Source organism: Oncorhynchus nerka, linkage group LG1 (assembly GCF_034236695.1).
Source record: "Oncorhynchus nerka isolate Pitt River linkage group LG1, Oner_Uvic_2.0, whole genome shotgun sequence".
Taxonomy (NCBI): domain Eukaryota; kingdom Metazoa; phylum Chordata; class Actinopteri; order Salmoniformes; family Salmonidae; genus Oncorhynchus; species Oncorhynchus nerka.
Genome location: NC_088396.1, coordinates 48569760 through 48597433, shown reverse-complemented (window position 1 = coordinate 48597433; position 27674 = coordinate 48569760). Strand labels below are relative to the sequence as shown.

Genomic DNA, 27674 nt, shown 5'->3' with positions numbered 1-27674 from the left:
TCTAGTAAAGGAATGGCAAGTGCCTGGGTCCTAATCCAGGCACTTGTCATCTCCCGTCTGGATTACTGCAACTCGCTGTTGGCTGGGCTCCCTGCCTGTGCCATTAAACCCCTACAACTCATCCAGAACGCCGCAGCCCGTCTGGTGTTCAACCTTCCCAAGTTCTCTCACGTCACCCCGCTCCTCCGCTCTCTCCACTGGCTTCCAGTTGAAGCTCGCATCCGCTACAAGACCATGGTGCTTGCCTACGGAGCTGTGAGGGGAACGGCACCTCACTACCTCCAGGCTCTGATCAGGCCCTACACCCAAACAAGGGCACTGCGTTCATCCACCTCTGGCCTGCTCGCCTCCCTACCACTGAGGAAGTACAGTTCCCGCTCAGCCCAGTCAAAACTGTTCGCTGCTCTGGCCCCCCAATGGTGGAACAAACTCCCTCACGACGCCAGGACAGCGGAGTCAATCACCACCTTCCGGAGACACCTGAAACCCCACCTCTTTAAGGAATACCTAGGATAGGATAAAGTAATCCTTCTCCCCTTCCCCCCTTAAAAGACCTAGATGCACTATTGTAAAGTGGCTGTTCCACTGGATGTCATAAGGTGAAAGCACCAATTTGTAAGTCGCTCTGGATAAGAGCGTCTGCTAAATGACTTAAATGTTAAATGTAATATATAAGTATAAAATATATGGATAAGCAGTGACAGAACGGCTAAGATGCAATAGATAGTAAAGAATAGATATTGAAGGATAGGGTATACAGTATATACATATGAGATGATTAATGTGAGATATGTAAACATTCTTATTGTCTCATTATTAAAGTAACTAGTGTTCCATTTATTAAAGTGGCCAATGATATCAAGTATAAAAGTGATGAAAATAATGACATGTTGCAATTGTGGTGGGAACCATGAAGCCACTTCTTTCAAATGCCCCACAAGGGGGAAAGAGAATGAGGTGGCCAAAGTCAGGGTTGTACAGAGCATTTCATCATATACAGCGGCTGTTAAAAGGGTTGAGGGTTTGAATGGTGCACCTGAAGAGTCCATGGTGGTGGATAGACCTTCACTGCAGGCTGTAGGGGTTGCATTTCACCAGTAGAATCCTGACATTTTAAAGGTTAAGAAGGTGGACTTTGTGGGCTTTATCGCTATGGGGATTAATGGCACTGCCAAGGTGGAGAGAAGGTCCAGGAAGATCGAAATCATTGTGGACGCGGCAGAGCGGTTACATGGAATATTGTCACAAGCGGTACCACCCTCTCAGGTTTATTTTTTTTGAGTCAACTACTCACCACATTTTATACACTGCAGTCCTAGCTAGCTGTAGCTTATGCTTTCAGTACTAGATTAATTATCTGATCCTTTGATTGAGTGGACAGCATGTCAGTTCATGCTGCAAGGGCTCTGATAGACGGGAGGACGTCCTCCGGAAGTTGTCATAATTACCGTGTATGTCTATGGAAAGGAGTGAGAACCATGAGCCTCCTAGGTTTTGTATTGAAGTCAATGTTGCCAGAGGAGGACGGAAACTAGCTGTACTCCGGCAACACCATGGTGCTACCCTACAAAGTGCTGGTGAGGCTACTGTAGACCTTCATTGCGAAATGTGTTTTCAGTTATTTGGTGACGTGATTATATTTAGTATAGTTTTATCTAAAAGGGATAACTTTTTCAAATGTTTTACAATTTTCCTCCTCTGAGGAGCCTCCACTGGTACGCACCCATCCACATCGAAGGGCCTGTAGTGAAGAGTGTCAAAAGTTTCAAGATCCTCGGCGTGCACATCACTGATGACCTGAAACGGTCCCTCACACAGAGGGTGTGGTGAAAAAGTTTTGGGTTTGCTACAATACCAGTATCGCAATACTCGGAAGTATCGTGGCAAGGAAACAAAATATTTAATATCTTGAGGAACATTTGTTTTTAAACAAACAGCATTATGTTGTCACATTTGTTTATTTTAGAAGCTTTAACACACAACATTTTACATAAGTAGGTTTTTATAGGACCATAGTTTAGTCTAATTCGTGTTATATTTTTTTACCATGGAAAATCTGTTATCGTAGTTTTGCAAATATTGGTATCGTGACAACCCTACAAGGCAGGAGGTTGAAGAAATTCAGTTTGGCCCCTTAAGACCCTTACAAACTTCTACAGATGCACCATTGAGAGCATCCTGTCGGGCTGTATCACCACCTGGTACAGCAATTGCAACGTCCACAACCGCAATGCTCTTGAGAGGGTGGTGGGGTCTGCCCAACGCCTGCCTTCCCGGACATCTACATTACCCAGTGTCACAGAAAGGCCAAGAAAATCACCAAGAACAGTAGAACAGAGTTGAGTTTGTTTTTTCTCCTGTGTGTGGCCACTGCTCATGCTCTCCAAATATTGGCGCTCTGAGAAGTTTTCTGAGGTGACCAGGACGATGGTGACCAGGACAATGTGCCAGCACAGAGGGATAGGCCAACGAGTGATAAATGCTTCAGTAAGGTTGGCTTCTTAGCGTTTATGTGCAATGGTTATCAACTGTACCGCAGAAATGTAACGTAAATCACAGAAATAGATGTTGTGGTGGCAGCTGCAGAGAAGTATTTGGGCGTACGAGATTTGACTTCAGAAGAGTTATAGGGTGTGTTGTGTGGTGATATCCCTTCCTCCCAGGACATTGGCAAGGTGTGGGAGCAGATAGGGTCATATTAATGGATTGGGGTAGTTGGTTTTTAACGACTGTAGGGTTAGTTGGAAGGTTTTTAAAAATGTATTTTAATGTTTTACTTTATGGACCACAAAGCATTTCGCTACAACACAAGCATTTCGCAACACCCGCAATTAACATCTGCTAAACATGTGTATGTGACCAATACATTTTTATTTGATTTGAAAGTGTAATAAATTTATAGTATAGTCCAGTTGGGGGCTGTATTGCAACATATCGGATGCCAAACTCCGTTAAACTCAAAAGAAGAAGAAGGAAGCGCTTGCTTGTAGCCCTAAAGCCAGAACCTCTGGTTCGTTCAGCCACCCCTATGTGAAAAAAAGTATGTCTAAATAGGCTTTTGGAATTAAGGTTTAGGAGATCTTACGTTTTGTTCTATAAGATAATAGCAGTCAGATAACATGACCTTTATGAATTATGAAGCCTTTTTGTGGTTTATGTACTTTTTTTAATAACATAAATTCTTCAACATTCACAAAATGTGACGTTAGCTGATTAAGATTATCTCATATAACAGAACGTATAAGATCTCCTAAATCTGTGTTTATGCAACAAACAAACAAAAACTACCAGAATGTAATTCATTTTCTCCATAGTGGTCCAACGATTTCATAGCGGAGTTAGTGCCTACAAAAAGACGCCATTACTATTTATCTCTCTACACCTAACCAATCAGGTGGTTGTTCGACGAAACGAATCTTTGGACGTCATTGATCACGTGTTTCTTCCGGAAAAGGAGAGACAGGCGTTTGTACGTTGCCGCAATTTCGACGCATTTCTCGGAGTTTCAGTATCAAACGTAACATCACTCGCTACAGAAAATATACTATTAATTGTTTTTTAAATTTAATTTAAACGGTGCTAGACAGAACAAGTGAAACCTTTAAACTATCGATAACTGTTTACGGATCATCGTCGACTCCACTTCGCAAGTGTGTGTGTGTCTCTTGTTAGCTAACGTTAGCTTAGCGAGATAGTTTTCAGGGTGGTAAAATGGAGGATGCATTTAGGCCGTCGACGGATCTCGATGATCCCCAAATAGTCGCTTGTTTCTAGTTACAAGTAAGTCCATCACCGAGGACATGATCCGGGAGCAGTTTGCTCTTTTGGAGAAATTCAGGATGTTTGGGTAGTCAAAGACAAACAGACAAAGGAGTCAAAAGGAGTGTCCTTTGTGAAATTTACCAAATCGTCCGAGGCATGTACGGCTATGGAAGAAATGCATGGAAAATGCTTGGTCGAAGGAACCAAACCAATCAAGGTATGTACTCTGGCTTCAGTGACTTTGCTCATGTTATTAACACTTATTGTAGCTAGTGCTTCTTCATTTGGTTTCCCGGCGGATTTGTGTAGTATCATGCTGGGTGAAGGAGTTGGGCCTTACGTATGGCTGCCTTTCGAAGTTCGAAAAGTGCCGTGCACATTTTGTTGACCAAAAAAGTGACATGGGATGGGGTAAGAAATTGCACCAGCATCTTATCCCTAGACAGATTACAGATGGTCTATTATATTAACAAGATATCGATTTGCCACTATTGGAACTGCATGTCTTTTAAGATGGGGGTGGGGGAGGGTCAGTTGGGACCATTCTAGCCAATGAGGGCAGATAAGCGTGTGAGCAGGCCATGGAGATGGAGGACTCCTTTTTGTATCTGTGCCGTTTATATAGCATCTGTGACGGTATGGGCAGCGCCATTGAGGCAGTATTTGTTTTAAGGTACTCTATTTTCTTCTTCATTGGCGAATTGCTCCCAACTCATAAGAATCCCCACCCAGTTGACTACTTTAAAATGGTGGATGCTGTCAAATAAAATATTTGTATGTGTCACGTGCCGAATACAAAAGGTGTAGACATGAGTGAAAAATAGGTGTTAAAAGTATTTACTAAAATATGTTTAAACAGGTTATATCCATGATGAGTCCAGCCCTCTGACAACAGGCACAACTCTCAATCTAACGTTTTTTTTTTCCAAAGACAAAATACCAAGTGCAACCAGAAGGACCGACTTGGTCTCCTCAGTCTGGCGCTCGAAACCTTGTCTGCGTTGCACCACATCGTGTGCATGACAGACACCGGGGATTCCCCCTTTCAGCAGCACTCTGCTCTGGAGATCACAGCATGAGACTGCTCGTAATGCCTAGTGCTCTCTCCCTCTGGGAGGAAGACAGACACACAAGTCCACTTCTAGATACCAGTCTTATACTGCAAACGGATTGGACAAAAGGCATGAATCATACTCTCACTGGGCCAGAGTAATCTCAGTCATTTTCCTGATCATTGGGGTGCGGCTAGTAAGCCTTTACCTCACCTGTCGGCGTAGGTTCTTTCTCTTCTGTCAGGTTTGGTGTGTGTGTGTGTGTATTTTTTTATATATTTATTAACCGTGCTAAGTTATCTCTTCTGCCAGGTGTTTATTGCCCAGGCGAGGTCCTCCGGAAGCCACCGAGACGTGGAGGATGAGGAGCTCACCAGAATATTTGTGATGATTCCCAAAACCTTTACAGAGGACGACTTGAAAGAAACATTCAAGGTAGTTCATCACCCTCGATCATGTTGTATTTGGCTGACAAACCGTATTGGAATTGCCTATGCTTATCACTCATTTGTTCTCACAGGAATATGGTGACATTGAGTATTGCATCATCGTAAAGAATAAAACCACAGGAGAAAGTAAGGGCCTGGGGTATGTGAGATACCACAAACCCTCACAGGCAGCCACCGCCATAGAGAACTGTGAGAAGAGTAAGTTGTCTCTTTTTTTTATTCATATCACATGTCTGGGAAAACCCAAACTATCAATCTAGTAATTCATGTTTGTGTCGTTTTTGTTTACAACAGCATATAGGGCCATTCTTGCAGAGCCGAGGAACAAAACGCCAGCTCCAGACAACGACTACTTCAGCCCTGCCAGAGCAGAGCATGTCCAGGGTGACCCAGGAATGACTTCCTATCCATTTGGTATGTACCTGCCATTGGTGTGATTAGACCTACAATTTCTTCAGACCATGATTGTTTTTCCGCAAATTCTAAACCATTCTATTTCCTCCCATTGAAGTGGACTCTGGTTTTCATACCAGGGGAGACATGCGGGGCACAGACATCATCACCAGGTGCTTAATGATGTCATCATAGGCAGCATCACACAAGATCAAGTCTATAGCCTCTTTGACCTGATCCCGGGGATGGATTATTGCGAGATGCAGCAGGATTCATATGGTTTCAGCACAGGTAGCCACAAAACACACAGTTACTCCCCCAGACGCAACACCTGATGTATTGCATAGGAATTGGTGGCTAGTAGTGTTTTTTGTGTGTGTTTTTTACCCTTTCAGGGCAAGCTATGATTCGCTACAACAACCTTGGATCAGCTGTCTATGCGAAAAACAAACTGGATGGCTTTGAGTACCCACCCGGGAACCGGCTAGTAGTCACTCACATTGATGATGGGCAGGACAGAAGAAGGTAGGATGAAATGTAACTTCATGGTATTGTACATCAAATCTAATTTTATTTGTCACATACAACTGTTTAGTAGATGTTATTGTGGGTGTGGTAGGTTGTTGTTGTTGGTAGGTCGTTATTGTTTGGTCCTTATTTACCCTCTTGTTGTCTCCAGCCCCGTGGGAAGGATGGCCATGCAGCTGGTAGCAGCCCAGATGATGTCTATCGTGTGCAATGCTCCTACTGGCCCACCACCACTTAGGAAGACGAGTACTGTAAGTTACTGACTTGGTTAACTTTGAGGGAACGAGGCCTTTTCTAGTACTTTCTAGAGCTAACCAAGATTTAAAAATAAAAAAACTACTACATGATGATTGAACCTCCTAACAAACTTTATGATATGTCGTTGTCAGGGCTACCCATCACCCGCTGTTCCTCAGAGCCCCCGGGTACAGACAGATGTTGCACTCCCACCTCTCCAGAAGTTGGCCCCCTCCGACAGCCGGGTGAAAGAACGCCTATTTGTGGTCTTCAAACCTTTGCCTCTGCCCATGGATGTGCTTGAAGATGTGTTCTGGTATGAGATACTTGCCATTATTTTCATTAATACACTGTTTATTAAGACTTATTACTGATAAACTCTTTAATAAACTAACAACTGTTTATAAAATACTTTTAATTGTTTATAAGGTTTTCTGTACTGTGCAATTCCCTTTTTAACTTTGGGCTAGAGGGATAGTTGGGCTAGAGGGATAGTTGCGATCTTGTGAGTATTGATGATTGGGGGGAGGTCAAAATTCCTGCCGATCACTTATTCCCCTCTCTCTCTGTTTCTACAGCCGTTTTGGCTCTCTGGTTGAGGTTTTCCTTGTGCCTGGACGGAATGTGGGCTACATGAAGTACGCAGAGAGAAAGAGTGCTGATGATGCCATGGCGACCCTACATGGTCAAATGGTGAATGGCGTTAAAATGAAGGTGATGCGGGCTGACCCGCCCAAAGAGGAGTCGCACAAGCGTCAACGCACCTATTAAGGGGACACAGAACAAGGTAAGTGTCTCCAAGGGTTAAGACTAAATTCTGTAGCGATCAATGACAGCGAGTGTCCACCAGCTGTTTTTTTCTTTATACATACTTGAATTACCAGAGCCGTATGTTGCGTTACCAGCAGACATAAGGTAAGTACATAGCAGGACTAAACAATATACCTTTTTTTTCTTAACCTGACTCTGGGCAACACATTAGGAGAGACCAACACAGTTTAATGCATATTTAAAGTGCTGATGTTTTTGTTCCTACAGAGATGACCTAAGTGACATGACCTCCAACATGACTGAACCGACATAAATGATGACAGGACCAAATTACGACCACACTACGGACAGTGATCTCTGTACCTTACTTTGATGTTTCTTTGTACTAACGCTGAAGGTGATGACAGTGGTGGTCCTTTTCTCCTCAAGATTGATATTTTGATGTTACGGAATAGTTTGAATCTGCATTGGTCCTAATATGTTCTCAATAAAAAAAACACCCAATGCATTTTGTGTGTGAATTTATTTTTGTCAAATATTGTAGGTTTTTCCTCAATGTTATTAGCAGACTAGATTTGTTGTGTTATATCCAAGTTTTATATTTTCTTAATGCAGCCTACTTGTTGTTTCCAGTGTGCTGAAGGGCATAACTGGGCCGCAAATTCAGAATGTTGCTGGAAAGACTGAGTTGGGGTAAAAATACATTAATAATACATTAAGGACCAGCTAGGGTTGGGTGGGGTCTAAAATGGAACCAGGAAAGCAACGTTCAGACTTCAGATATAAAACGGAGATCAAATCAAATTGATATAGCCCTTCGTACATCAGCTGATATCTCAAAGTGCTGTACAGAAACCCAGCCTAAAACCCCAAACAGCAAGCAATGCAGGTGAGATGCTTTTAGTTTGACCGGTGAGGGGTGAAATCTGTGTGTGTGTATTATATATATATACTGTGCCAGAGTCATATATTAATGATAAATCACCTGAGTTACTACACTGATAACTAGTATATATGCCCCATGGTGTCAACTAGCAAATACTCTGTGCTTTGCTGTTGAACAGCGGCACCTACTGTAATAGAGACGGCGTTGAATATTGGCGAAGTGAACATAAACTAGATGGTAATTGCACATGAAGTACAATTGATGGTAATTGCTTTCTCTTAAGTATTTTTGTGGTTAAAGTTTTAAGAGTATCTATGGTTTTGAAAAATGTTTATATAATATTAGTTTGCAGTAGTAATGGTGGTGGCTGGTTGTAGATACATTTAGGATGGTCACCAAATCAAATTGATTTATATAGCCCTCTGTACATCAGCTGATATCTCAAAGTGCTGGACAGAAACCCAGCCTAAAAGCCCAAACAGCAAGCAATGCAGGTGTAGAAGCACGGTTGCTAGGAAAACTCCCTAGAAAGGCCAAAACCTAGGAAGAAACCTAGAGGAACAAGGCTATGTGGGGTGGCCAGTCCTCTTCTGGCTGTGCCGGTGGAGATTATAACAGAACATGGCCAAGGTGTTCAAATGTTCATAAATTACCAGCATGGTCAAATAATAATCACAGGCAGAACAGAAACTGGAGCAGCAGCACGGCCAGGTGGACTGGGGACAGCAAGGAGTCATCATGCCAGGTAGTCCTGAGGCATGGTCCTAGGGCTCAGGTCCTCTGAGAGAAAGAGAATTAGAGAGAGCATACCTAAATTCACACAGGACACCGGATAAGACAGGAGAAGTACTCCAGATATAACAAACTGACCCTAGCCCCTGACACATAAACTGCTGCAGCATAAATACTGGAGGCTGAGACAGGAGGGGTCAGGAGACACTGGCCCAATCCGAGGACACCCCGGACAGGGCCAAACAGCCAAAGCACAGCCCCCACACCACGAGAGGGATACCTTCAACCACCAACTTACCATCCTGAGACAAGGCCGAGTATAGCCCACAAACCCAGACAGGAAGATCACATCAGTGACTCAACCCACTCAAGTGACGCACCCCTCCTAGGGACGGCATGAAAGAGCACCAGTAAGCCAGTGACTCAGCCCCTCTAATAGGGTTAGAGGCAGAGAATCCCAGTGGAAAGCGGGGAACCGGCCAGGCAGAGACAGCAAGGACGGTTCGTTGCTCCAGAGCCTTTCCGTTCACCTTCCCACTCCTGGGCCAGACTACACTCAATCATATGACCCACTGAAGAGATGAGTCTTCAGTAAAGACTTAAAGGTTGAGACCGAATTTGCATCTCTCACATGGGTAGGCAGACCATTCCATAAAAATTTAGCTTTATAGGAGAAAGCCCTGCCTCTAGCTGTTTGCTTAGAAATTCTAGGGACAATTAGGAGGCCTGCGTCTTGTGACCGTAGCGTACGTGTAGGTATGTACAGCAGGACCAAATCAGAGAGATGGGTAGGAGCAAGCCCATGTAATGCTTTGTTGGTTAGGTAAGGTTGTAGGTAGGTTAGGTTAGTTTCTAATGTCTTAAACACAGGCTTCTAGCGAGGGCAATTTTGGGGCTTCACCATGTTTCATTGAAATGTACAGCTGTGTGTCGTCCGCATAGCAGTGAAAGTTAACATTAAGTTTTCGAATGACATCACCAAGAGGTAAAATATATAGTGAAAACAATAGTAGTCCTAAAACGGAACCTTGAGGAACACCGAAATTTACAGTTGATTTGTCAGAGGACAAACCATTCACAAAGACAAACTGATATCTTTCCAACAGATAAGATCTAAACCAGGCCAGAACTTGTCTGTGAAGACCAATTTGAGTTTCCAATCTCTCCAAAAGAATGTGGTGACCGATGGTATCAAAAGCAGCACTAAGGTCTAGGAGCACGAAGACAGATGCAGAGCCTCGGTCTGATGCCATTAAAAGGTCATTTACCACCTTCACAAGTGCAGTCTCAGTGCTATGATGGGGTCGATATAGGCCGATAGTTTTTTATATTTTCTGGGTCAAGGTTGGGCTTTTTCTAGAGAGGCTTTATTACTGCCACTTTTAGTGAGTTTGGTACACATCCGGTGGATAGAGAGCCGTTTATTATGTTCAACATAGGAGGACCAAGCACAGGAAGCAGCTCTTTCAGTAGTTTAGTTGGAATAGGGTCCAGTATGCAGCTTGAAGGTTTAGAGGCCATGATTATTTTCATCATTGTATCAAGAGATATAGTACTAAAACACTTGAGTGTTTCTTGATCCTAGGTCCTTGCAGAGTTGTGTAGACTCAGGACAACTGAGCTTTGAAGGAATACGCAGATTTAAAGAGGAGTCCGTAGTTTGCTTTCTAATAATCATGATTTTTTCCTCAAAGAAGTTCATGAATTTATTACCGCTGAAGTGAAAGACATTCTCTCTTGGGGAATGCTGCTTTTTAGTTAGCTTTGCGACAGTATCAAAAATAAATTTAGGATTGTTCTTATTTTCCTCAATTAAGTTGCAAAAATAGGATGATCGAGCAGCAGTGAGGGCTCTTCAATACTGCACGGTACTTTCTTTCCAAGCTAGTCGGAAGACTTCCAGTTTGGTGGAGCAGCAGTGAGGGCTCTTCGATACTGCACGGTACTGTCTTTCCAAGCTAGTCGGAAGACTTCCAGTTTGGTGGAGCAGCAGTGAGGGCTCTTCAATACTGCACGGTACTTTCTTTCCAAGCTAGTCGGAAGACTTCCAATTTGGTGTGGCGCCATTTCCGTTCCATTTTTCTGGAAGCTTGATTCAGAGCTCGGGTATTTTCTGTATACCAGGGAGCTAGTTTCTTATGAGAATTTTGTTTTGTTTTTAGGGGTGCAACTGCATCTAGGGTATTGTGCAAGGTTAAATTGAGTTCCTCAGTTAGGTGGTTAACGGATTTTTGTCCTCTGACGTCCTTGGGTAGACAAAGGGAGTCTGGAAGGGCATCAAGGAATCTTTGTGTGGTCTGTGAATTTATAGCACGACTTTTGATGTTCCTTGGTTGGGGTCTAAGCAGATTATTTGTTGCAATTGCAAACATAATAAAATGGTGGTCCGATTGTCCAGGATTATGAGGAAAAACATTAAGATCCACAACATTTATTCCATGGGACAAAACTAGGTCCAGAGTATGACTGTGGCGGTGAGTAGGTACAGAGACATGTTGGACAAAACCCACTGAGTCGATGATTGCTCCGAAAGCCTTTTGGAGTGGGTTTGTGGACTTTTCCATGTGAATATTAAAGTCACCAAAAGTTTGAATATTATCTGCTATGACTACAAGGTCCGATAGGAATTCAGGGAACTCAATGAGGAACGCTGTATATGGCCCAGGAGGCCTGTAAACAGTAGCTATAAAAAGTGATTGAGTAGGCACTAAACAAACTTTTATATGTTCAGGCTATAAAACTTGCTTGTCACAAATTCCACAGAATTGCATTTGCCTAGTTGAGGGCTTTGGTTAACAGTACAACCACAAGATGGCAGTCTAATTATTGGGAGAGACTGCTGCATTGCTTAATCCTCTTCCACAACGAGAGGGGTGGAATGAGGTGACTCATTCATCCTGGACAAATGGAAATTCTACATTTTTACCAATAGTGAGTTCAGTTTAACCCCCCCCACCACCACCACTGTTTAATGGAGCACAGATTCTAGCTCAAACCAGAAACCATAGTGTAAACGGTACCACCTGTGTCATGAGGATCCAGGCCGTTTTGGCAGAGGCCGTACTATGCTATTATACAAGACTATTTCCCCAATCGTAAAATGTCTCCGTCACAAACCCCAGTACGAACATGGGAACGCTTCTAACAGTTATCCCATTTGCAGTTATTGGTCACTCTACATATGCGCTAGACTTCATTGGCTAGAGTAGAATTTATAGTACCGTCACATACAGGGACCTATAATAACGAACGTCAGATGTTCTAAGCCAGCATCACTAAAATATAACGTTTGACGTGAAACTGTGTTTCACTATGTTTGTTTCCATAAAGAGACTAAAATAAAAAAAAAGTCCCTGCGTTTCAAGTAGGCTTGAATTTAGTACAAGCTTTCTAACCCCAATTATTCTCATTTTGGAAATGTCTTTAGCAGTCTTGTCGTGACTTGTTTACTGCGCTGACAGAAATCCAGTGCCTGGGTTTGCGAAAGCGCCATTGGTCCATCTCGCGTGCGGATCCAGTCCGGCCATTTCTTCCCTCCAAAACTCATCCTTGCTGCAGGGAGGAGCATTGAGCATCCGTCTCACTGTATTCAAGAAAACGGATATATACAGTACTTTTTTTATTTATTTTTTACTTTTCATTGCCTATGTTCAAAACCTTTTATATCATCTATTATATGCACAAGGGGTTTCAACGCGGAACCTTCTAGCTATCATCTGTCTCAAGAAGGGCGCGGGTTTTTCAGTTGTATAGGGAAGTCGTCTCATTTTATTTCCTGCGCCAAAAAAATGCAAGACATGGTCAGTACAATAAAACCTCGGTAAGCTATGTTTTCCATACTTGGTCAAACTGTACTTTATGTGAATTGCGGCCCTGCGCTTTGTAATTGAAGTCAAATTGTTTCTAGAAAAGCCTTTCCAGTCAAGTGTTAACAAGGCATCCTCAGACACTAGGGAAGGCTACTTCTGTTTATGCCCCACCTGACCAATGCCTACCTGAGAAACTGATGACAGTAATTCTGCTGCATTTGCTAGTGCCTAATGGACTACAATGATTTCATGTCTTCATTTCAAATGGTTGTCTTAGTTGTACAATGTCAAAAACTATCTTTCGATTAAGTGAAGTAGTCTATATGAGGAAGAAATGAGTTGGTGAGTGACTACACAAGTTGCATCATCACGCTGTCACTATATACCTTCTCACATGTGATTGTCATGCACTGTGTACAATACCTTTTCCCACCGAGCAGTAGCCTACAACGATATTCTGCATGAGAATCCATCCCATAAGGGAATTTAGCCAGATGCAACGAAGGTCAGAATATGACATTGCAGTGAGGTTTAAACACAGACTTGAATTAACCAAAAGGGCATTGCCTGGAGGGAGGGATTCACAATCACAATGTTGTAATTATCTGCCTGTCACTACATGGTATTTGGTATTTTATTAGGATCCCCATTAGCTGTTGCAAAAGCAGCAGCTACACTTCCTGGGGTCCAACACAAAACATGAAACATAATACAGAACATCAATAGACAAGAACAGCTCAAATACAGATATTTTTTTTTTCAAATGCACATGTAGCCTACATATCAATGCATACAGACACACTATCTAGGTTAAATAGGGGAGAGGCGTTGTGCCGCGAGGTGTTGCTTTATCTTTATAAAAATAATAGGTTTGCTGTTTATTTGAGCAATATGAGATGGAAGGAAGTTCCATGCAATTAGGGCTCTATATAATACTGTATGCTCTCTTGAATTTGTTGTGGATTTGGGGACTATGAAAAGACCCCTGGTGGCATGTCTGGTGGGGTAAGTGTGTGTGTCAGAACTTTGTGTAGGCATTCACATCCCTGAACAGATTAAGCTTTGGTTGCACTATTCATTGATTGTCATTTTTGGGGACTGAGGAGAGGAGACCTGCTCAAGGTGTCCTCATTTAATTTCATGATGGTCAAGTGTCAGATCCCCCTTCTCATTCATGTGATTTAGAAGGCAAAACTGATCCTAGACCAGCTCTCTTATTAAACACAGAGACCTTTTCATCTTTCTGATGACTTGTTTCATTAAAAAAATTGTGACACAATTGGAACCCTTGAGCTGTTTTTAATTAGTCAATTATAGTAGTTTGCTGAGAGCCTGTGCTTCTGAAGGACCCTGTTTAACGTCAGGTTTAACGAGACTGTACGTTAATGAAATGTTCAGTCCATTCTACTATTGTAAATACAATATTCAGGGTGCAATAGTCATCTTTTTGTATTGTTTTATTGTAGTACACCTTCACAATGCACTACCTTTAGCTCCACAGGCCTTTCACTGTCAAATCAGACTGATGGTATAGGCCTAGTTACAATGCACATCCACATCACATGATTGCCTTCCCATTTAAGTTCTATTGTCCAACTGAGTGAGTGTTGTAAGACTGTTTGCTCATGTGCCAGTGTTACAATGTGCCAGTGGAAGCGGATGCAATACTTTTGTCATCACATATGAAAGTGATACCATACGAAATGGATTCTCATCTGTATTAACCTCATTGCCAGTAGTTCAGTTCATCTCACCTTCTTCACCCCTCCCAGTCAACCAATCACTGTGCGCTTATTACCTGTTAATATCACACAGTAGTTGTTCCCTGATAGGAATGAAGCCCCTGTGTTCTCTTCCTGTAATGTGATCTACATGGGTCTGTTTTCCACCTGCTTAATTATGGAACAGAAATGGTGATCAGCAGCACCTTTGGAGCAGCAGACCATCAGTAACACTGTGATAATGATGACTGACAGTCTGGTCACTAACACTGTGATAATGATGACTGACAGTCTGGTCACTAACACTGTGATAATGATGACTGACAGTCTGGTCACTAACACTGTGATAATGATGACTGACAGTCTGGTCAATAACACTGTGATAATGATGACGGACAGTCTGGTCAATAACACTGACAATGATGACTGACAGTCTGGTCACTAACACTGTGATAATGATGACTGACAGTCTGGTCAATAACACTGATAATGATGACTGACGGTCTGGTCACTAACACTGTGATAATGATGACTGACAGTCTGGTCACTAACACTGTGATAATGATGACTGACAGTCTGGTCACTAACACTGTGATAATGATGACTGACAGTCTGGGCAATAGCACTGTGATAATGATGACTGACAGTCTGGTCAATAACACTGTGATAATGATGACTGACAGTCTGGTCACTAACACTGTGATAATGATGACTGACAGTCTGGTCAATAACACTGATAATGATGACTGACAGTCTGGTCAATAACACTGTGATAATGATGACTGACAGTCTGGTCAATAACACTGTGATAATGATGACTGACAGTCTGGGCAATAACACTGTGATAATGATGACTGACAGTCTGGTCAATAACACTCTGATAATGATGACTGACAGTCTGGGCAATAGCACTGTGATAATGATGACTGACAGTCTGGTCAATAACACTCTGATAATGATGACTGACAGTCTGGGCAATAGCACTGTGATAATGATGACTGACAGTCTGGTCAATAACACTCTGATAATGATGACTGACAGTCTGGGCAATAGCACTGTGATAATGATGACTGACAGTCTGGTCAATAACACTGATAATGATGACTGACAGTCTGGGCAATAGCACTCTGATAATGATGACTGACAGTCTGGGCAATAACACTGATAATGATGACTGACAGTCTGGTCAATAACACTGATAATGATGACTGACAGTCTGGGTAATAACACTGTGATATTGATGACTGACTAGGTGTTATTGTACATGAACCTGGCATATGCCTCATCTAAACAAAATAAACAATAGCACCCCCTTACCCCACATAGATTAAGTGATATGTAAATATGATGGTACTTGTCTGCTTATGAAACATGGGACCAACACTTTACATGTTGCGTTTATATATTTCTGTACAGTATGTACAGTGGGGCAAAAAAGTATTTAGTCAGCCACCAATTGTGCCAGTTCTCCCACTTAAAAAGATGAGAGAGGCCTGTAATTTTCATCATAGGTACACTTCAACTATGACAGACAAAATGATTTTTAAAAAATCCAGAAAATCACATTGTAGGATTTTTAATTAATTAATTTGCAAATTATGGTGTAAATAACATTGGACCACTCAACAACAGTCTGACGGTGATAGAAGCTGTTCAACAATCTGATGGTGATATAAGCTGTTCAACAGTCTGATGGTTATAGAAGCTGTTCAACAGTCTGATGGTAATAGAAGCTGTTCAACAGTCTGATGGTAATAGAAGCTGTTCAACAGTCTGGTGATAGAAGCTGTTCAACAGTCTGATGGTTATAGAAGCTGTTTAACAGTCTGATGGTAATAGAAGCTGTTCAACAGTCTGATGGTGATAGAAGCTGTTCAACAGTCTGATGGTTATAGAAGCTGTTCAACAGTCTGATGGTTGATAGAAGCTGTTCAACAGTCTGATGGTAATAGAAGCTGTTCAACAGTCTGGTGGTGATAGAAGCTGTTCAACAGTCTGGTGGTAATAGAAGCTGTTCAACAGTCTGGTGGTAATAGAAGCTGTTCAACAGTCTGATGGTGATAGAAACTGTTCAACAGTCTGATGGTGATAGAAGCTGTTCAACAGTCTGATGGCCTGGTGATAGAAGCTGTTCAACAGTCTGATGGCCTGGTAATAGAAGCAGTTCAACAGTCTGATGGTAATAGAAGCTGTTCAACAGTCTGATGGTAATAGAAGCTGTTCAACAGTCTGATGGTAATAGAAGCTGTTCAACAGTCTGATGGTCTGGTAATAGAAGCTGTTTAACAGTCTGATGGTAATAGAAGCTGTTCAACAGTCTGATGGTGATAGAAGCTGTTCAACAGTCTGATGGTGATAGAAGCTGTTCAACAGTCTGATGGCCTGGTAATAGAAGCTGTTCAACAGTCTGATGGCCTGGTAATAGAAGCTGTTCAACAGTCTGATGGCCTGGTAATAGAAGCTGTTCAACAGTCTGATGGCCTGGTAATAGAAGCTGTTCAACAGTCTGATGGCCTGGTAATAGAAGCTGTTCAACAGTCTGATGGTGATAGAAGCTGTTCAACAGTCTGATGGTAATAGAAGCTGTTCAACAGTCTGATGGTCTGGTAATAGAAGCTGTTCAACAATCTGATGTTCTGGTAATAGAAGCTGTTCAACAGTCTGATGGTTATAGAAGCTGTTTAACAGTCTGATGGTAGTAGAAGCTGTTCAACAGTCTGATGGTAATAGAAGCTGTTCAACAGTCTGATGGTAATAGAAGCTGTTCAACAGTCTGATGGTCTGGTAATAGAAGCTGTTCAACAGTCTGATGATAATAGAAGCTGTTCAACAGTCTGATGGTAATAGAAGCTGATCAACAGTCTGATGGTTATAGAAGCTGTTTAACAGTCTGATGGTAATAGAAGCTGTTCAACAGCCTGATGGTGATAGAAGCTGTTCAACAGTCTGATGGTTATAGAAGCTGTTCAACAGTCTGATGGTGATAGAAGCTGTTCAACAGTCTGATGGTAATAGAAGCTGTTCAACAGTCTGATGGTGATAGAAACTGTTCAACAGTCTGATGGTGATAGAAGCTGTTCAACAGTCTGATGGCCTGGTGATAGAAGCTGTTCAACAGTCTGATGGCCTGGTAATAGAAGCTGTTCAACAGTCTGATGGCCTGGTAATAGAAGCTGTTCAACGGTCTGATGGCCTGGTGATAGAAGCTGTTCAACAGTCTGATGGTCTGGTAATAGAAGCTGTTCAACAGTCTGATGGTAATAGAAGCTGTTCAACAGTCTGAATGTCTGGTAATAGAAGCTGTTTAACAGTCTGATGGTGATAGAAGCTGTTCAACAGTCTGATGGTAATAGAAGCTGTTTAACAGTCTGATGGTAATAGAAGCTGTTCAACAGTCTGATGGTGATAGAAGCTGTTCAACAGTCTGATGGTAATAGAAGCTGTTCAACAGTCTGATGGTCTGGTAATAGAAGCTGTTCAACAGTCTGATGGTAATAGAAGCTGTTCAACAGTCTGATGGTGATAGAAACTGTTCAACAGTCTGATGGTGATAGAAGCTGTTCAACAGTCTGCTGGTAATAGAAGCTGTTCAACAGTCTGATGGTCTGGTAATAGAAGCTGTTCAACAGTCTGATGGTAATAGAAGCTGTTCAACAGTCTGATGGTAATAGAAGCTGTTCAACAGTCTGATGGTAAAATAAGCTGTTCAACAGTCTGATGGTCTGGTAATAGAAGCTGTTCAACAGTCTGATGGTGATAGAAGCTGTTCAACAGTCTGATGGCCTGGTAATAGAAGCTGTTCAACAGTCTGATGGCCTGGTGATAGAACCTGTTCAACAGTCTGATGGTCTGGTAATAGAAGCTGTTCAACAGTCTGATGGTAATAGAAGCTGTTCAACAGTCTGATGGTCTGGTAATAGAAGCTGTTCAACAGTCTGATGGTAATAGAAGCTGTTCAACAGTCTGATGGTAATAGAAGCTGTTCAACAATCTGATGTTCTGGTAATAGAAGCTGTTCAACAGTCTGATGGTCTGGTAATAGAAGCTGTTCAACAGTCTGATGGTAGTAGAAGCTGTTCAACAGTCTGATGGTAATAGAAGCTGTTCAACAGTCTGGTGGTGATAGAAGCTGTTCAACAGTCTGGTGGTAATAGAAGCTGTTCAACAGTCTGGTGGTAATAGAAGCTGTTCAACAGTCTGATGGTGATAGAAACTGTTCAACAGTCTGATGGTGATAGAAGCTGTTCAACAGTCTGATGGCCTGGTGATAGAAGCTGTTCAACAGTCTGATGGCCTGGTAATAGAAGCTGTTCAACAGTCTGATGGTAATAGAAGCTGTTCAACAGTCTGATGGTAATAGAAGCTGTTCAACAGTCTGATGGTAATAGAAGCTGTTCAACAGTCTGATGGTCTGGTAATAGAAGCTGTTTAACAGTCTGATGGTAATAGAAGCTGTTCAACAGTCTGATGGTGATAGAAGCTGTTCAACAGTCTGATGGTAATAGAAGCTGTTCAACAGTCTGATGGTGATAGAAGCTGTTCAACAGTCTGATGGCCTGGTAATAGAAGCTGTTCAACAGTCTGATGGCCTGGTAATAGAAGCTGTTCAACAGTCTGATGGCCTGGTAATAGAAGCTGTTCAACAGTCTGATGGCCTGGTAATAGAAGCTGTTCAACAGTCTGATGGCCTGGTAATAGAAGCTGTTCAACAGTCTGATGGTGATAGAAGCTGTTCAACAGTCTGATGGTAATAGAAGCTGTTCAACAGTCTGATGGTCTGGTAATAGAAGCTGTTCAACAATCTGATGTTCTGGTAATAGAAGCTGTTCAACAGTCTGATGGTCTGGTAATAGAAGCTGTTCAACAGTCTGATGGTTATAGAAGCTGTTTAACAGTCTGATGGTAGTAGAAGCTGTTCAACAGTCTGATGGTAATAGCAGCTGTTCAACAGTCTGATGGTAATAGAAGCTGTTCAACAGTCTGATGGTCTGGTAATAGAAGCTGTTCAACAGTCTGATGATAATAGAAGCTGTTCAACAGTCTGATGGTAATAGAAGCTGTTCAACAGTCTGATGGTGATAGAAGCTGTTCAACAGTCTGATGGTTATAGAAGCTGTTCAACAGTCTGATGGTGATAGAAGCTGTTCAACAGTCTGATGGTAATAGAAGCTGTTCAACAGTCTGATGGTGATAGAAACTGTTCAACAGTCTGATGGTGATAGAAGCTGTTCAACAGTCTGATGGCCTGGTGATAGAAGCTGTTCAACAGTCTGATGGCCTGGTAATAGAAGCTGTTCAACAGTCTGATGGCCTGGTAATAGAAGCTGTTCAACGGTCTGATGGCCTGGTGATAGAAGCTGTTCAACAGTCTGATGGTCTGGTAATAGAAGCTGTTCAACAGTCTGATGGTAATAGAAGCTGTTCAACAGTCTGATGTTCTGGTAATAGAAGCTGTTCAACAGTCTGATGGTGATAGAAGCTGTTCAACAGTCTGATGGTCTGGTAATAGAAGCTGTTCAACAGTCTGATGGTTATAGAATGAATACCTAGGATAGGATAAAGTAATCCCAGTCTGATGGTTAAAAGATTTAGATGCACTACTGTTCCACTGGATGTCATAAGGTGAATGCACCAATTTGTAAGTCGCTCTGGATAAGAGCGTCTGCTAAATGACTTAAATGTAAATGTTAAATGTAAGCTGTTCAACAGTCTGATGGTAATAGAAGCTGTTCAACAGTCTGATGGTAATAGAAGCTGTTCAACAGTCTGATGGTAATAGAAGCTGTTCAACAGTCTGATGGTGATAGAAGCTGTTCAACAGTCTGATGGTAATAGAAGCTGTTCAACAGTCTGATGGTAATAGAAGCTGTTCAACAGTCTGATGGTCTGGTAATAGAAGCTGTTCAACAGTCTGATGGTAATAGAAGCTGTTCAACAGTCTGATGGTAATAGAAGCTGTTCAACAGTCTGCTGGTAATAGAAGCTGTTCAACAGTCTGATGGTCTGGTAATAGAAGCTGTTCAACAGTCTGCTGGTAATAGAAGCTGTTCAACAGTCTGATTGACTGGTAATAGAAGCTGTTCAACAGTCTGATGGTAATAGAAGCTGTTCAACAGTCTGATGGTAAAATAAGCTGTTCAACAGTCTGATGGTGTGGTAATAGAAGCTGTTCAACAGTCTGCTGGTAATAGAAGCTGTTCAACAGTCTGATGGTCTGGTAATAGAAGCTGTTCAACAGTCTGATGGCCTGGTAATAGAAGCTGTTCAACAGTCTGATGGCCTGGTGATAGAACCTGTTCAACAGTCTGATGGTCTGGTAATAGAAGCTGTTCAACAGTCTGATGGTAATAGAAGCTGTTCAACAGTCCGATGGTCTGGTAATAGAAGCTGTTCAACAGTCTGATGGTAATAGAAGCTTTTCAACAGTCTGATGGTAATAGAAGCTTTTCAACAGTCTGATGGTAATAGAAGCTGTTCAACAGTCTGATGGTAATAGAAGCTGTTCAACAGTCTGATGGTAATAGAAGCTGTTCAACAGTCTGATGGTGATAGAAGCTGTTCAACAGTCTGATGGTGATAGAAGCTGTTCAACAGTCTGATGGTAATAGAAGCTGTTCAACAGTCTGATGGTGATAGAAGCTGTTCAACAGTCTGATGGCCTGGTAATAGAAGCGGTTCAACAGTCTGATGGTAATAGAAGCTGTTCAACAGTCTGATGGTAATAGAAGCTGTTCAACAGTCTGGTGGTGATAGAAGCTGTTCAACAGTCTGATGGCCTGGTAATAGAAGCTGTTCAACAGTCTGATGGTGATAGAAGCTGTTCAACAGTCTGGTGGTGATAGAAGCTGTTCAACAGTCTGATGGCCTGGTAATAGAAGCTGTTCAACAGTCTGATGGTGATAGAAGCTGTTCAACAGTCTGATGGTAATAGAAGCTGTTCAACAGTCTGATGGCCTGGTAATAGAAGCTGTTCAACAGTCTGATGGTGATAGAAGCTGTTCAACAGTCTGATGGTAATAAAAGCTGTTCAACAGTCTGATGGTAATAGAAGCTTTTCAACAGTCTGATGGTAATAGAAGCTGTTCAACAGTCTGATGGTAATAGAAGCTGTTCAACAGTCTGATGGTAAAATAAGCTGTTCAACAGTCTGATGGTCTGGTAATAGAAGCTGTTCAACAGTCTGCTGGTAATAGAAGCTGTTCAACAGTCTGATGGCCTGGTGATAGAACCTGTTCAACAGTCTGATGGTCTGGTAATAGAAGCTGTTCAACAGTCTGATGGTAATAGAAGCTGTTCAACAGTCTGATGGTCTGGTAATAGAAGCTGTTCAACAGTCTGATGGTAATAGAAGCTTTTCAACAGTCTGATGGTAATAGAAGCTTTTCAACAGTCTGATGGTAATAGAAGCTTTTCAACAGTCTGATGGTAATAGAAGCTGTTCAACAGTCTGATGGTGATAGAAGCTGTTCAACAGTCTGATGGTGATAGAACCTGTTCAACAGTCTGATGGCCTGGTAATAGAAGCTGTTCAACAGTCTGATGGTAATAGAAGCTGTTCAACAGTCTGATGGTAATAGAAGCTGTTCAACAGTCCGATGGTCTGGTAATAGAAGCTGTTCAACAGTCTGATGGTAATAGAAGCTTTTCAACAGTCTGATGGTAATAGAAGCTTTTCAACAGTCTGATGGTAATAGAAGCTTTTCAACAGTCTGATGGTAATAGAAGCTGTTCAACAGTCTGATGGTAATAGAAGCTGTTCAACAGTCTGATGGTAATAGAAGCTGTTCAACAGTCTGATGGTGATAGAAGCTGTTCAACAGTCTGATGGTAATAGAAGCTGTTCAACAGTCTGATGGTAATAGAAGCTGTTCAACAGTCTGATGGTAATAGAAGCTTTTCAACAGTCTGATGGTAATAGAAGCTGTTCAACAGTCTGATGGTAATAGAAGCTGTTCAACAGTCTGATGGTGATAGAAGCTGTTCAACAGTCTGATGGCCTGGTAATAGAAGCGGTTCAACAGTCTGATGGTAATAGAAGCTGTTCAACAGTCTGATGGTAATAGAAGCTGTTCAACATTCTGGTGGTGATAGAAGCTGTTCAACAGTCTGATGGCCTGGTAATAGAAGCTGTTCAACAGTCTGATGGTGATAGAAGCTGTTCAACAGTCTGATGGTAATAGAAGCTGTTCAACAGTCCGATGGTCTGGTAATAGAAGCTGTTCAACAGTCTGATGGTAATAGAAGCTTTTCAACAGTCTGATGGTAATAGAAGCTTTTCAACAGTCTGATGGTAATAGAAGCTTTTCAACAGTCTGATGGTAATAGAAGCTGTTCAACAGTCTGATGGTAATAGAAGCTGTTCAACAGTCTGATGGTAATAGAAGCTGTTCAACAGTCTGATGGTGATAGAAGCTGTTCAACAGTCTGATGGTAATAGAAGCTGTTCAACAGTCTGATGGTAATAGAAGCTGTTCAACAGTCTGATGGTAATAGAAGCTTTTCAACAGTCTGATGGTAATAGAAGCTGTTCAACAGTCTGATGGTGATAGAAGCTGTTCAACAGTCTGATGGTAATAGAAGCTGTTCAACAGTCTGATGGTGATAGAAGCTGTTCAACAGTCTGATGGCCTGGTAATAGAAGCGGTTCAACAGTCTGATGGTAATAGAAGCTGTTCAACAGTCTGATGGTAATAGAAGCTGTTCAACAGTCTGGTGGTGATAGAAGCTGTTCAACAGTCTGATGGCCTGGTAATAGAAGCTGTTCAACAGTCTGATGGTGATAGAAGCTGTTCAACAGTCTGGTGGTGATAGAAGCTGTTCAACAGTCTGATGGCCTGGTAATAGAAGCTGTTCAACAGTCTGATTGTGATAGAAGCTGTTCAACAGTCTGATGGTAATAGAAGCTGTTCAACAGTCTGATGGCCTGGTAATAGAAGCTGTTCAACAGTCTGATGGTGATAGAAGCTGTTCAACAGTCTGATGGTAATAAAAGCTGTTCAACAGTCTGATGGTAATAGAAGCTGTTCAACAGTCTGATGGTGAAAGAAGCTTTTCAACAGTCTGATGGTAATAGAAGCTGTTCAACAGTCTGATGGTAATAGAAGCTGTTCAACAGTCTGATGGTAAAATAAGCTGTTCAACAGTCTGATGGTAATAGAAGCTGTTCAACAGTCTGATGGTAATAGAAGCTGTTCAACAGTCTGATGGTAATAGAAGGTGTTCAACAGTCTGATGGTGATAGAAGCTGTTCAACAGTCTGATGGTAATAGAAGCTGTTCAACAGTCTGATGGAAATAGAAGCTGTTCAACAGTCTGATGGTAATAGAAGCTTTTCAACAGTCTGATGGTAATAGAAGCTGTTCAACAGTCTGATGGTGATAGAAGCTGTTCAACAGTCTGATGGTAATAGAAGCTGTTCAACAGTCTGATGGTGATAGAAGCTGTTCAACAGTCTGATGGCCTGGTAATAGAAGCGGTTCAACAGTCTGATGGTAATAGAAGCTGTTCAACAGTCTGATGGTAATAGAAGCTGTTCAACAGTCTGGTGGTGATAGAAGCTGTTCAACAGTCTGATGGCCTGGTAATAGAAGCTGTTCAACAGTCTGATGGTGATAGAAGCTGTTCAACAGTCTGGTGGTGATAGAAGCTGTTCAACAGTCTGATGGCCTGGTAATAGAAGCTGTTCAACAGTCTGATGGTGATAGAAGCTGTTCAACAGTCTGATGGTAATAGAAGCTGTTCAACAGTCTGATGGCCTGGTAATAGAAGCTGATCAACAGTCTGATGGTGATAGAAGCTGTTCAACAGTCTGATGGTAATAAAAGCTGTTCAACAGTCTGATGGTAATAGAAGCTGTTCAACAGTCTGATGGTGATAGAAGCTTTTCAACAGTCTGATGGTAATAGAAGCTGTTCAACAGTCTGATGGTAATAGAAGCTGTTCAACAGTCTGATGGTCTGGTAATAGAAGCTGTTCAACAGTCTGATGGCCTGGTGATAGAACCTGTTCAACAGTCTGATGGTCTGGTAATAGAAGCTGTTCAACAGTCTGATGGTAATAGAAGCTGTTCAACAGTCTGATGGTGATAGAAGCTGTTCAACAGTCTGATGGTAATAAAAGCTGTTCAACAGTCTGATGGTAATAGAAGCTGTTCAACAGTCTGATGGTGATAGAAGCTTTTCAACAGTCTGATGGTAATAGAAGCTGTTCAACAGTCTGATGGTAATAGAAGCTGTTCAACAGTCTGATGGTAAAATAAGCTGTTCAACAGTCTGATGGTAATAGAAGCTGTTCAACAGTCTGATGGTAATAGAAGCTGTTCAACAGTCTGATGGTAATAGAAGCTGTTCAACAGTCTGATGGTGATAGAAGCTGTTCAACAGTCTGATGGCCTGGTAATAGAAGCGGTTCAACAGTCTGATGGTAATAGAAGCTGTTCAACAGTCTGATGGTAATAGAAGCTGTTCAACAGTCTGGTGGTGATAGAAGCTGTTCAACAGTCTGATGGCCTGGTAATAGAAGCTGTTCAACAGTCTGATGGTGATAGAAGCTGTTCAACAGTCTGGTGGTGATAGAAGCTGTTCAACAGTCTGATGGCCTGGTAATAGAAGCTGTTCAACAGTCTGATGGTGATAGAAGCTGTTCAACAGTCTGATGGTAATAAAAGCTGTTCAACAGTCTGATGGTAATAGAAGCTGTTCAACAGTCTGATGGTGATAGAAGCTGTTCAACAGTCTGATGGTAATAGAAGCTGTTCAACAGTCTGATGGTCTGGTAATAGAAGCTGTTCAACAGTCTGATGGCCTGGTGATAGAACCTGTTCAACAGTCTGATGGTCTGGTAATAGAAGCTGTTCAACAGTCTGATGGTAATAGAAGCTGTTCAACAGTCTGATGGTCTGGTAATAGAAGCTGTTCAACAGTCTGATGGTAATAGAAGCTGTTCAACAGTCTGATGGTCTGGTAATAGAAGCTGTTCAACAGTCTGATGGCCTGGTAATAGAAGCTGTTCAACAGTCTGATGGCCTGGTGATAGAACCTGTTCAACAGTCTGATGGTCTGGTAATAGAAGCTGTTCAACAGTCTGATGGTAATAGAAGCTGTTCAACAGTCCGATGGTCTGGTAATAGAAGCTGTTCAACAGTCTGATGGTAATAGAAGCTTTTCAACAGTCTGATGGTAATAGAAGCTTTTCAACAGTCTGATGGTAATAGAAGCTGTTCAACAGTCTGATGGTAATAGAAGCTGTTCAACAGTCTGATGGTAATAGAAGCTGTTCAACAGTCTGATGGTGATAGAAGCTGTTCAACAGTCTGATGGTGATAGAAGCTGTTCAACAGTCTGATGGTAATAGAAGCTGTTCAACAGTCTGATGGTGATAGAAGCTGTTCAACAGTCTGATGGCCTGGTGATAGAAGCTGTTCAACAGTCTGATGGTAATAGAAGCTGTTCAACAGTCTGATGGTAATAGAAGCTGTTCAACAGTCTGGTGGTGATAGAAGCTGTTCAACAGTCTGATGGCCTGGTAATAGAAGCTGTTCAACAGTCTGATGGTGATAGAAGCTGTTCAACAGTCTGGTGGTGATAGAAGCTGTTCAACAGTCTGATGGCCTGGTAATAGAAGCTGTTCAACAGTCTGATGGTGATAGAAGCTGTTCAACAGTCTGATGGTAATAGAAGCTGTTCAACAGTCTGATGGCCTGGTAATAGAAGCTGTTCAACAGTCTGATGGTGATAGAAGCTGTTCAACAGTCTGATGGTAATAAAGCTGTTCAACAGTCTGATGGTAATAGAAGCTTTTCAACAGTCTGATGGTAATAGAAGCTGTTCAACAGTCTGATGGTAATAGAAGCTGTTCAACAGTCTGATGGTAAAATAAGCTGTTCAACAGTCTGATGGTCTGAATAGAAGCTGTTCAACAGTCTGCTGGTAATAGAAGCTGTTCAACAGTCTGATGGCCTGGTGATAGAACCTGTTCAACAGTCTGATGGTCTGGTAATAGAAGCTGTTCAACAGTCTGATGGTAATAGAAGCTGTTCAACAGTCTGATGGTCTGGTAATAGAAGCTGTTCAACAGTCTGATGGTAATAGAAGCTTTTCAACAGTCTGATGGTAATAGAAGCTTTTCAACAGTCTGATGGTAATAGAAGCTTTTCAACAGTCTGATGGTAATAGAAGCTGTTCAACAGTCTGATGGTGATAGAAGCTGTTCAACAGTCTGATGGTGATAGAACCTGTTCAACAGTCTGATGGCCTGGTAATAGAAGCTGTTCAACAGTCTGATGGTAATAGAAGCTGTTCAACAGTCTGATGGTAATAGAAGCTGTTCAACAGTCCGATGGTCTGGTAATAGAAGCTGTTCAACAGTCTGATGGTAATAGAAGCTTTTCAACAGTCTGATGGTAATAGAAGCTTTTCAACAGTCTGATGGTAATAGAAGCTTTTCAACAGTCTGATGGTAATAGAAGCTGTTCAACAGTCTGATGGTAATAGAAGCTGTTCAACAGTCTGATGGTAATAGAAGCTGTTCAACAGTCTGATGGTGATAGAAGCTGTTCAACAGTCTGATGGTAATAGAAGCTGTTCAACAGTCTGATGGTAATAGAAGCTGTTCAACAGTCTGATGGTAATAGAAGCTTTTCAACAGTCTGATGGTAATAGAAGCTGTTCAACAGTCTGATGGTGATAGAAGCTGTTCAACAGTCTGATGGTAATAGAAGCTGTTCAACAGTCTGGTGGTGATAGAAGCTGTTCAACAGTCTGATGGCCTGGTAATAGAAGCTGTTCAACAGTCTGATGGTGATAGAAGCTGTTCAACAGTCTGATGGTAATAGAAGCTGTTCAACAGTCCGATGGTCTGGTAATAGAAGCTGTTCAACAGTCTGATGGTAATAGAAGCTTTTCAACAGTCTGATGGTAATAGAAGCTTTTCAACAGTCTGATGGTAATAGAAGCTGTTCAACAGTCTGATGGTAATAGAAGCTGTTCAACAGTCTGATGGTAATAGAAGCTGTTCAACAGTCTGATGGTGATAGAAGCTGTTCAACAGTCTGATGGTAATAGAAGCTGTTCAACAGTCTGATGGTAATAGAAGCTGTTCAACAGTCTGATGGTAAAATAAGCTGTTCAACAGTCTGATGGTCTGGTAATAGAAGCTGTTCAACAGTCTGCTGGTAATAGAAGCTGTTCAACAGTCTGATGGCCTGGTGATAGAACCTGTTCAACAGTCTGATGGTCTGGTAATAGAAGCTGTTCAACAGTCTGATGGTAATAGAAGCTGTTCAACAGTCTGATGGTCTGGTAATAGAAGCTGTTCAACAGTCTGATGGTAATAGA

The 27674-nt window shown here is 41.9% G+C and overlaps 1 protein-coding gene and 1 pseudogene across 2 annotated transcripts in view; both read left to right on the top strand.

Moving 5' to 3' along the window:
• The first annotated feature begins 3438 nt into the window (after nt 1-3438).
• Nucleotides 3439-7700, top strand: LOC115123318 (RNA-binding protein 45-like; annotated as a pseudogene).
• Nucleotides 7701-12360: 4660 nt separating this feature from the next.
• The window catches only part of LOC115119723 (oxysterol-binding protein-related protein 6-like), a 167217-nt gene continuing 151903 nt past the window's right edge, over nt 12361-27674 (top strand). For both annotated transcript variants that reach the window (XM_065019435.1, XM_065019433.1), the window contains exon 1: nt 12361-12630. The gene's annotated coding sequence lies outside the window, so the exon portion shown is untranslated. The remainder of the gene's footprint in view (nt 12631-27674) is intronic.